We start from the raw sequence: 10,170 nt of genomic DNA on the forward strand, positions 1-10,170 counted from the left end.
TATTGAGAAGTGGGCGGAAGTTAAAGGGAAGGTCACTAAATAAACAAGACCTCTTTGTCTTGTAGACAAATTGCAGAGATGTTAGCTCTCTTTCTCTCTCTGCTCCATGCACACAAAGACGACTAGCTGAGCATATGCCAGGCCTGCTCTGCCCTAGTTGGAAAAGGGCGACCATTAACATTCTGAAGTGTCCCTGGTCTCTTTGCTGAGGAGCTTGGGACGTGCCAGCTTGGCAATTACTTTAACAACTCAAGAGTTTGATTTCTTTATTCAGTTGAGCTGGGGAACAACTGAGCAGAAACAAGCTGAAAAGGACTTTAAAGGATAAAAGTTTATGCTGGCCCATCTGTGGTTCATTTGAACAAAGGAGAGGGAAACTATTTCATGTTTTCTTTTTTAGCCAGAAGGGTTTTTGCAAACAGAATGTGTTGCTGCTACTGAAGAAACAACACATCCCTGGAAGTTCAAGGTAGGTGGCCACAAGTGTCAGAGTGACCATCAAAACGTCCTTCAGGATGACATTTAAATCTCCAACCTAATGGTTGACTATCTCACAGCTGAATAGCTCCCGTGGAAATGGAAATCACTGAATGCAATTGAATCTAATTGCAGATGAAAGTGGCAATTATGTTGACAAGCTGGTTGATATGACAGGCTCCATTATAGCCTTAAGCTTTTATTACATTTCTGCCTCGTAAATCACATCACCGAAGCTGTATCAGACCATAATGACTCAGTCGAGCTCAATCTGTCAGCACTGTCTTTCGTTAAAATGGCGGATAAGACTGAATTATTAGTCGCTGCTCTTCTGTATGAACTCCACCAAATATCAAAGTCTTAGCAGAGACACGACTGTGGGTGCCGTGAATCTACAACAATCCTCAGAGGCAATGGGGGGTGGGGGGCGCTGGATCACAAGCTGTTTGACGAAACAAGCTGTAGAAAGCCTAAGTAAATAAACAGAATATTTCCCTGATGTCTTTGTCTAAACGGTTCATTTGTTCCTCTGTTTTAGATCATTTCTGTTCCTCAAAATGAAAGGCCAGCAAAGCTCATTTTCATATCTGACAGCGATCACCTTAATAAATACAACATGACGTTGTTAAATGGTGATTTAATTTACGAGAAGAAAAAAAGCAATCCACAGTCCACATCAAAAAGAAGTTGCCCTCTAAACCTAATAACTGGTTGAACCAGGAACTGTCATCATTTATTTTTTTTTAATGATAGCTGGCAATCTTTTACATGGAGGAAATCTGGGTTCACTCTCCTTTGCAGAGTAGTTTTAATTTAGTCACATTGGAGAGTTTTTGAGCTTGGACAGCCTGCGCAATGTCAACTCAGCCAGGGGGGGTTCCAGCTTCCCACTGACAGCAAATGCATAAAAGCAATAGAAAACTTGTCCAGAGAACTGACAGACAAACTAGTTATACTTTTTTTTTTCAAATTTATTTATTTATTTTTTATATCTGGGGATTGCACACGCTCCTTTTTACTGCCCTCCTGGGTAGCTGCCCATACAGCTTATCAAAAGCCAATGCTGGTACAGACAGAACGTTTTAATAAATCCTCCCATTTCTTGAATGCAGAAGATTTACTTTTGTTCCAGAAGGAAAAATAAATGTTTAAATAATATGTTCCCAAACATAATTACCTAAAGAGAGAGAGATCCAGGGTTGCTAGAGAGGCGCGCACACACACACACACACACACACACACACACACACACACACACACACACACACACACACACACACACACACGCACACACGCACACACACACACACACACACACACACACACACACACACACATACAATGGTGGTAAGCGCCAGCCCATATTAATGAAGTGAATCTTCATCCAGTCACACACAACAAATAAATGGCCACCCCCTTGAAGCTCTTAATCGGCCCATTAGTCTTTGAGCGACCACAGCCTCGTCTTTTTCTCCCCTCAGTGGCTCGCTCCCTTTAGACTCGACCACATACATCCATCACCGTGTATTTGCATGCCGACCACACGTACTGACAGAGCTGAGTGCACAGCTGGAGATGCTACATCATATTTACTCCTTTACTGGAGCAATAAACACTGTTCCTCACATCTTGATCCTGTCTCTTGTCCCTCTCTTTATCATTTAAATGCTCAAATTAATCCTCCTTTCTGCAGCCGAACTTGGGGAAAGCCATCCATTCATAAGACAGGTGTTACACTTTCTCATTTGTTGGTCTTATTTGCAAATGCAGGGGTGGGGGATTTGTTGCTCTGTTCCAAGTCACTGCAGAGGAGGGTGTTCAAATGTCTCAAAAAATAAAAAAATAACGAGCACACACCAGCTTATGGTTTGGTTTGCACCTCTGAGTCAACTCTAATTAATCACCAGACAGCGTCCTGCATGGCTTTCAGAGCTGCATAAACAGAGACAGGCTCTGTGAGAGCTGACATGCTGATCAGCTTGTGACCTGCTCCTATACCCCCCATTTTCCTTCCCCTGTCTGCGTGCTCTAGCCTCTGTTAATTCAAACACTTAAAATCTCATTTCAGACACAATTAGCCTTTAGCCCATCCGAGTACCATCGGCGCAGGCGGGTTCTTTTTTTTAATTTTTTTTAATTTTTTTTTTTCTCTTCCACCCGTTATGAACCTTTTCTTGTCGACTCCTTGATAAAAATCATTACTGGGGTTGCCTAAAAGGGAGTTTTGATCATTTATGGGAGAAAACATATTAAAGGTCCTTTTAGTGGGCTTATTAGAAGCCAGTTGAAAGCCTTGCCAGTTGCAATGCTAAGGTATTTGGAACCAAAGGGAGCCTTTAACTCATTCCTCTGCAAGAAGGTTTTTAATTACATTTGTATGTATAGAGACTTTGACCACAGCAGAGCTGCTTCTGGTATTTACTTTTGCACAGAGCCCTTAACTGGAGAGCTTGCTCATCATTTTACTATGCAGTCAAGTCACGGTCTTTACTCCGTGTTGATTCGTCAGCTGCATCTAAATACGTTTGTTTTTCAAATGCACACAAAGGTAATTTTTGTAAGCGCACAATCATCCCTTTTAGATTTGTTTCAGAGACGAAGCCTCTTGGTTTACAACCTTACTCATATACATTAAACTTTTCCCACATTTTGCCATAATACAACCACAAAACGTATGTATTTTATTTGGACCACAAAGTACCACATAACTGTACAGTCTTAGGAAAAAGAATGCTTTTTAAAATGTTTTGGTGATACGTTTTGTGTGGTGTGCATTTTGAATCAAGCAAAGATCACACTTTAATCTTAACACAGCCGTGAAATACAGCTCATGAAAGGTCAGCAGTAAAGTTGTGGGGGAGCTTAAATTGGAGTTAAGTTGCAAAGCCACATCCTAACTTGGAAGAAGAAAGGCCAAAAATATCTGTCTAAAAGCACTTTGTATTGTCTTGTTGCTGAAAATGTGCTACATTAATAAAATTACCTTTACTTTTAAAAGAGCAAAGCTGCTGGAGGTACACTCCAGCAGCTGTATCTCTATAGGGCTCTATAAAGCAGCATCCCAAGCTCAGAACATTTCACAGAGCATCGTCAAATACACAACCTGTGTGTGTTGTGGTGGTGCAGGGGTTAAGCACAACCCCTGTATGGAGACCTTAGTCCTCAATGTGGCTGTCGCAGGTTTGATTCCCAGCCTGGCAACCTTTGCTGCATGTCTTTCCCCATCTCTCATTACCAACTTTGCTGTCAATTAACTACCAAATAAAGGCCACTATAGCCAATAAAACCTTAAAAATAAAAATACACAACCCAAAAATAGAAATGTTGTGCCCTGCTTTTCTTAGTGACAGGGACCTGGGTAAACTCGGTAGGAAGATGTAAAGGATAAATACCGAGCAGTCTTAGAAGAAAACCTGTTAAAAGCTATAAAAATAAAGAAAATTCAGATTGATGTGATGTTTCACTTTCCAGCAGCATAACAGACACAAGAAACAGCCAGAGATACACTAAAATGTTTTAGATCAAATCATATCTATGTGTTGGAGTAATCCACTTAAATTTTATACCTAAATCTAACTGAGAATCTGCAGTAAAATTTAAAAGTCATTGTTTGCCAACACGGCACATCAAATATGATTGAGCTTGAGCTATGCTGCAAAGTAGGATGGCCACCAAAGAGTCTCTAGATGTGCAAAGATGATTGAAGCATATGGGGCTTCAACAACGTACTGATTCAGGGGTGCAGACTACAAATACATGCACCACTTTTGGATTTTAACTTGCAAAAAGGTTTAAGAATGGGGGCTGCACAGTGGCACAGTTGATAGAGCCGTTGCCTTGCAGCAAGAAGCTTCTGGGTTCGATTCCTGGCCCGGGTCCCTCTGCATGGAGTTTGCATGTTCTCCCTGTGCATGCATGGGTTTTCTCTGGGTACTCTGGTTTCCTCTCACAGTCCAAAAACATGACTATCAGGTTAATTGGCCTCCCCAAATTGCCCCTAGGTGAGTGTGTGTGTGTATGGTTGTGTGTCCTGTGTCTCTGTGTTGCCCTGTGACAGACTGGTGACCTGTCCAGGGTGAACCCCGCCTCTCACCCGGAACGTTAGCTGTAGATAGGCACCAGCAACCCTCCCGACCCCATTAAGGGACAAGGGTGTAAAGAAAATGGATGGATGGAAGGTTTAAAAATTGTCCTATGATGGACTGGCCAACTGTCCAGGGTGTATCCCACTGCAGATGGGCACCAGCCTCCCCACAACTCTGCAAAGATGAGCGAGTAGAAAAGATGGATGGTTTGAAAATCATCCAATACTATAACTTTGGGGGGGATTAAACTCAACATTATTAAAATGACCAGTTAATGCAAAGTTTTAGCATCATTTTTTTGAGAAAAGATACATTCAATCATTCATAAAAAACTAATCATCAGCAAGCAAAAAAAAAAAAAAAATCACTTTTAAGAAGGAAACGTGTGTATGCTGAAAGGATGAAATTTCGCAAAGATGTGCCTCCTGATTAGCAATTATGATTCATTTCATTTAAAATGTTGATAACTATATTATTGAATTAAATTAACATTAGACCTGTCAGAAAGTCTTTGAAGGATTGATGTAGCTCCCCCCCCCCATTTCTGCATTGAATGCCACATATCATGTAAATCAAATATTCTATAGCAACAAAACTTAATGATGTTGTCAATCATTTTCCAATTTCAGGTCTGAGAGAAACGGGTTGAAAAATACATGAAACAACAATCAAAATTCAGTTGTAGTGCTTTTTTTCTCTCCCCAAAGTTATATTTTTACATTAGCAAATTTTGTCCATGCAGAGGCAGAGTAAAATGAGATTCTTTCTGGAAGACATAAAACGGTCTCATCTTAAGGTCAAAGCTGCAGCAGGGTGTTATATGTAAGCACCCTGCAGGTTGAACTACGCGTCCCTGCACCTTATGTTCCTGTTCCTCTCTCACCTGTCTGAGGACTGCTTTATTTCCTGTTGCGACCTGCACCGTAAGGTGTTGATTAAGATGTGAGCATCTCTGTGCATTCGTGGAGGCTGCGCGGAAAATTATTGCAGTGCTGAGGGTAATTACAGGTTGGGAGCTGCGCTTCCTGAAGTTTAGACATCAGTGTGACAGTAAAGATGGAAGAAAAGAAAGGGGAAGTGCGGAGGACTGTATAAAAGCTGGAGGAGCAAAAGCTTTGTTGCAGTTGATTTGTACCTGTGGCGGCTGCTCTAAATTAGATTCAACTTTTCTAGACAATGTTTACGTGCTACATCACCCCAGCACACTGAGACTACAAGAAGAAGAATGTTTTCAGATGCACACACATCAGTTTGAGGATGGATGTCTATAACAAACCAAGATATTAAAACAGGAAATTTATTAGTAAAATACAAATTTTGATCCTCAAAGAACAGGAAAACAAAAAATATCACAGCTTTGAATCCATCGTAAATTATTATTTTACTCGTCACTTTTGTGCTGGGCCAAAAATCATTTCAAGTAAAGTGTTGTTTTTAAGAATCTCTTCATCTACTACGCCAAAGCAATGAAGGCAAAAGAACGCTGTTGCAGCTCCGCCAGGCCTCCATGTGGCGCTGTAACACCGCCACGTGAAAGCAAACAAACAGAAACGAAGACGTGGGCACAAACTTAAGGTCAAGGGTGTAATGGATAGTGAATCATTTAAATTAAGTTGCCTAAATTATTCAAATTTTTAGACTATTTATTGTAAATTATTTAAAGGATGTTGCAGATTGTTTAATAATATTTGCCTGTTTTGATGAGCACTGGTGGTTTGTATTTTGTTTTAACTATATTTTCACTTTGTAAAGTGTTTTTTTGTGTGTGTTATGTACCTCACGGGCTGCCGTAGCTAAATGAGGGCAGGCCCTATAAAAGCCCCGGTGAAAGTGAGATACGTTTTATTTTGTTTGTGTGTTGTAAGTTTATGTTTATATTCTAATATTTGTATATCTGTTTAGTTTTCACGGTGACTGAAGTAATCAAGGTGACTAAGGTGACTGATGGTCCATATCAAAGAAAATAAACAAACCTGGAAAATCACTCGTCCAGACCGCGCAAATCAATTCAAGTGCTGGGGAGCAGCTACAAAGGGTCAAGCCTAAACTTTGAGATCAGCATTAATTCAGATGAGATATCTACACATAAAGTGTTCTGGTTCAAAGATTCACTCAGAAACTTTAAAAAGTACAAATATATTTCATTTGGGAGAGAGGTTGATGATTTTCACATAATCTTCCTGTAACTCTTTGCTCCAAACTCTCTTTGTTTGTCGTATCTGCATATTTTTAGCCAAACATTTCAGAATTCAGATAGAAGGAACTGTCTCATGGTTATTTACAAATTATACTGTATGAAGTAATGCAACAAAAATATGGATTCTGCTTTTTCATGACGGAACTTCAGCATAATTACAGCTCATCTTGTCCAAAACCCGTGGACACGATGTCCTTTAGTTCCTCATGGTTTTGTTTTGGGATCTTTCTCTGAGGCCGTCAAATCAGGACATTCAACTGACCTGTCACTACCATCCTGGGAATGGGTGAGAAAATGTTTTCAAATTCAATGGAATTTCACTGAAAACAATGTAAAGTGAGTTCTGCAGGGGAGCAAATGCCTGCGTGACCACAGGCTGTAAAAGGAGAGACTCCCTTCCTGTGTATGTGTGTGGGAAATGTGCAACTCCATATCACAGTTGTGAGTTTGCGTGCATTTACTGAGTGTGAATGAGAGTGCTCTGTGCTCAAATTGTTATCAGCATGCTCACAAGCGCTGCCAGTGTAAAAGAGGGATATTATTTTCAAAGAATCCAGAGTTAAAACCATTTATTCAGTCATTTATCAGCGGTTTATTAAATTAAATTTCAAAGGAGCTGATTTCTGGGGATTTTTCACATCAAAGTTTGTTTACACATTTTAAGGAACACTTGCTGAGCTGGGTATAAAAGAAATCCTAGAAAGCCTTGTGCAGAATTAATTTGAATTTCCTGACACGAACGCCACTGTTTGGAAAAGAAAAGCATAAAACAAAATCGAGCTCCGCTAACTCCTGCAGCCTTTTGCTCGTTTCTGCCGAATATAAGCTGCATGAAGCAACGGGGGCCATTTGTTCTACAGCACAGGCTGTTATTTGACTGAACCTGCTGTCAGTCAACATGCATTATGGTCTCTGGGTGCTTAAAAGAAAGAGAAATGACTGTTGTACAGACACGGTGGCATAATTAGGGAAATATGACAGTTGTGTGAGAAATCTTTTCATCCATTCAGCACCGATGCTTACCCAAAAACAATCATTTGTCCTGTTCACTGATCTGTTCAGTGCGGTTGTGGTGGAAACCTGAAAAGGAAGACGTCACAGAAAATCGCTATTCGTTGCACAGGCTCGTCCTCTCATCATGTATGGAGATCTACCACCTCCCCCTGATGATCATCATAGCTAACACCTCGAACTCCACCTCCTTCAGATGGCAGCCATTAGTTGTTCTTGTTAATTGAAAGTAACAAGAACATTTCCTCATCCCTGCTGTAAATTTACTTCGCACTCTTGAGTGCCAGGGGTTTTACAGATCAAACTTAGAAGATATTTTTGTCTTTTCTTCTACTGAGGAAGTCCTTTCTTACGTTCATACGGTTCCTATGGTTTAAAATCCTTTTAATGGGAGACGGGAGAATGTGTGAGGGCGACTGGGGTTATTTTTGCCCCTCCCATACCTGTTGCTACCCACCTCTTATTAGTTGGCAAAAAATATGGGTGCTTTTTAACATTACGGGTTACAGCATTACATCTATAATGGTCAATGCAATAAAATATATTAGCAGCAGTGGTAATTTTTGTTGTGTTTTTTTCCTGAAGGTTGTCGTAACATGAGAATCTCATGCCACCACATTGCTCCCTGCAATGCAAATGCATTCTTGAGCATTTTGTCACGTTACAATCAAAAACCTCGATGTGTTTCTGTTGGATTTTACACAACGGAGTCCATAATTGGGAAGTGGTCACAAAAGTTCTTCACAGATCAGCACAGCATCTGTACCACTGGTTGGAGAAGTAGGACAGCTATAAAGGTGGACAGCTATAAATCACCAAGGTGAGTTATAGCTCACGCACTGGTTGCACCTTTTCCGAGTGCAACCAGGGGAAAGGTTGCACTGGAATGCTTTTTTAAGGGTTGTCAAATTAAGGAAGGGTTGAAGAAATATCCACATCACACTTTATCCACATCAACAGTTAGAACTTTGTATTAAAAGCGTCATTATTTACTGAATGACACTTCCTGACAACAGTCATGTTTATGACAGCGTCATGTCAGTCTTATGCACACCCCTTCAAATAAAGTGTTACCTTCAATTTCAATGAAATAGGTTTACGTTTGTTGTTGTGCGCTGATAAAATGTGGAAAAACAAACTGAACGATATGAAAAATGTAGCTAATTTTCCACTTGAGCTGAATTCGCTTTAAATTTTAGCTCCTTGAATCTTTTTTCCCTTTCCACCATAATTTGTTTTGGATGCAGGGACCAACATTAAGAAAGAGGTCTATTTACAATTTGTTACTCCAATTTTCATGTGAATCAGTGGACTAAAGCGGGTTAACAGTAGGTGTGCAAGAGTTTTGCACATGTTGAATGAAATCGGCGCTCTCATGTCGACCAACAGCTGATTTTTGAGTGTGCTCTTTAAGAGGAGCGCCTTTCAACGGCAGCCAAAGAACTAAGACTCCTCGGGAAGATACAGAAATGTCATCAGCTCCTCTGAATACCGGCTCTTATCCGCCCTCTTCAAAGCCAATTTCTTTGTGAAGAAAAAGAGGCAGTGATGAACATCCTGCTCACAACAACCCTTTCATCATCCTGATAGGATCACAGCTGCTAATGTCAGCGAATTCAAGTCTTGCTCATTGATCCATATTCAACTTTGGCCTCACCAGGTGACAAACATTCTTCACATCTCCTTTTGCTCTTCGGAGTAAGGCGCTGCCGCTCGGAGGCTCTGGCCTGTACTCCTTCATCATTAAAACTAAATTCATTACTTCAGTTAAAAGGCCACCGCCTGTTTTCCCTCCACGCCTTCTCCCGCAGTGGCTGCTGCTGTGGCTACTGCTGTGCATCACCCAACAGTTACTTTACAAATGGTGCCAGGCATTCACATAATTAAAACCAAGATGCTAGGACATAATTCTTAATTAAGCACTAATGTGATAAAGTGTGATGGCAGGACAAAACTCTCCTTTAAGGGAAGAGAGGCCTTTGTAATAAGGTGATTAATGGACTTAAGAGGGGAAGAAGATGTAATTGGCTGGTCGTCCCTCCCAGCTGAAAAGCAGGATAAGAGCCCGCCGTCTGCTGCAGAGAGCTCATCGGTGAAAACAGAGCGATGCTGTCTGGCTGCGAAGAAAGGGCTTATTCCAAAGAGATGGGTCTGCAAAAGACATAACTTTAATTTCTAAACAGATAATGGTCCTTTCAACCATCTTATGGTCAGTCTAATCAGATTATTATTGTGGCGGCTCTCCTGAGCACAGATGCTTGTGCGAGGACACATTGTCCTTCTCAGGGAATAAGTTTGGTCAAGGTTGGCACCCAAGACTTAAAAGTTAAAAGGACGCAAGTTTGTTGAAATACGCTGCAGCAAATATGAGCCGACATCTAACAATGTTCAAACAGAACA

Source organism: Poecilia reticulata, chromosome 4 (assembly GCF_904066995.2).
Source record: "Poecilia reticulata chromosome 4, P_reticulata-male-v2, whole genome shotgun sequence".
Taxonomy (NCBI): domain Eukaryota; kingdom Metazoa; phylum Chordata; class Actinopteri; order Cyprinodontiformes; family Poeciliidae; genus Poecilia; species Poecilia reticulata.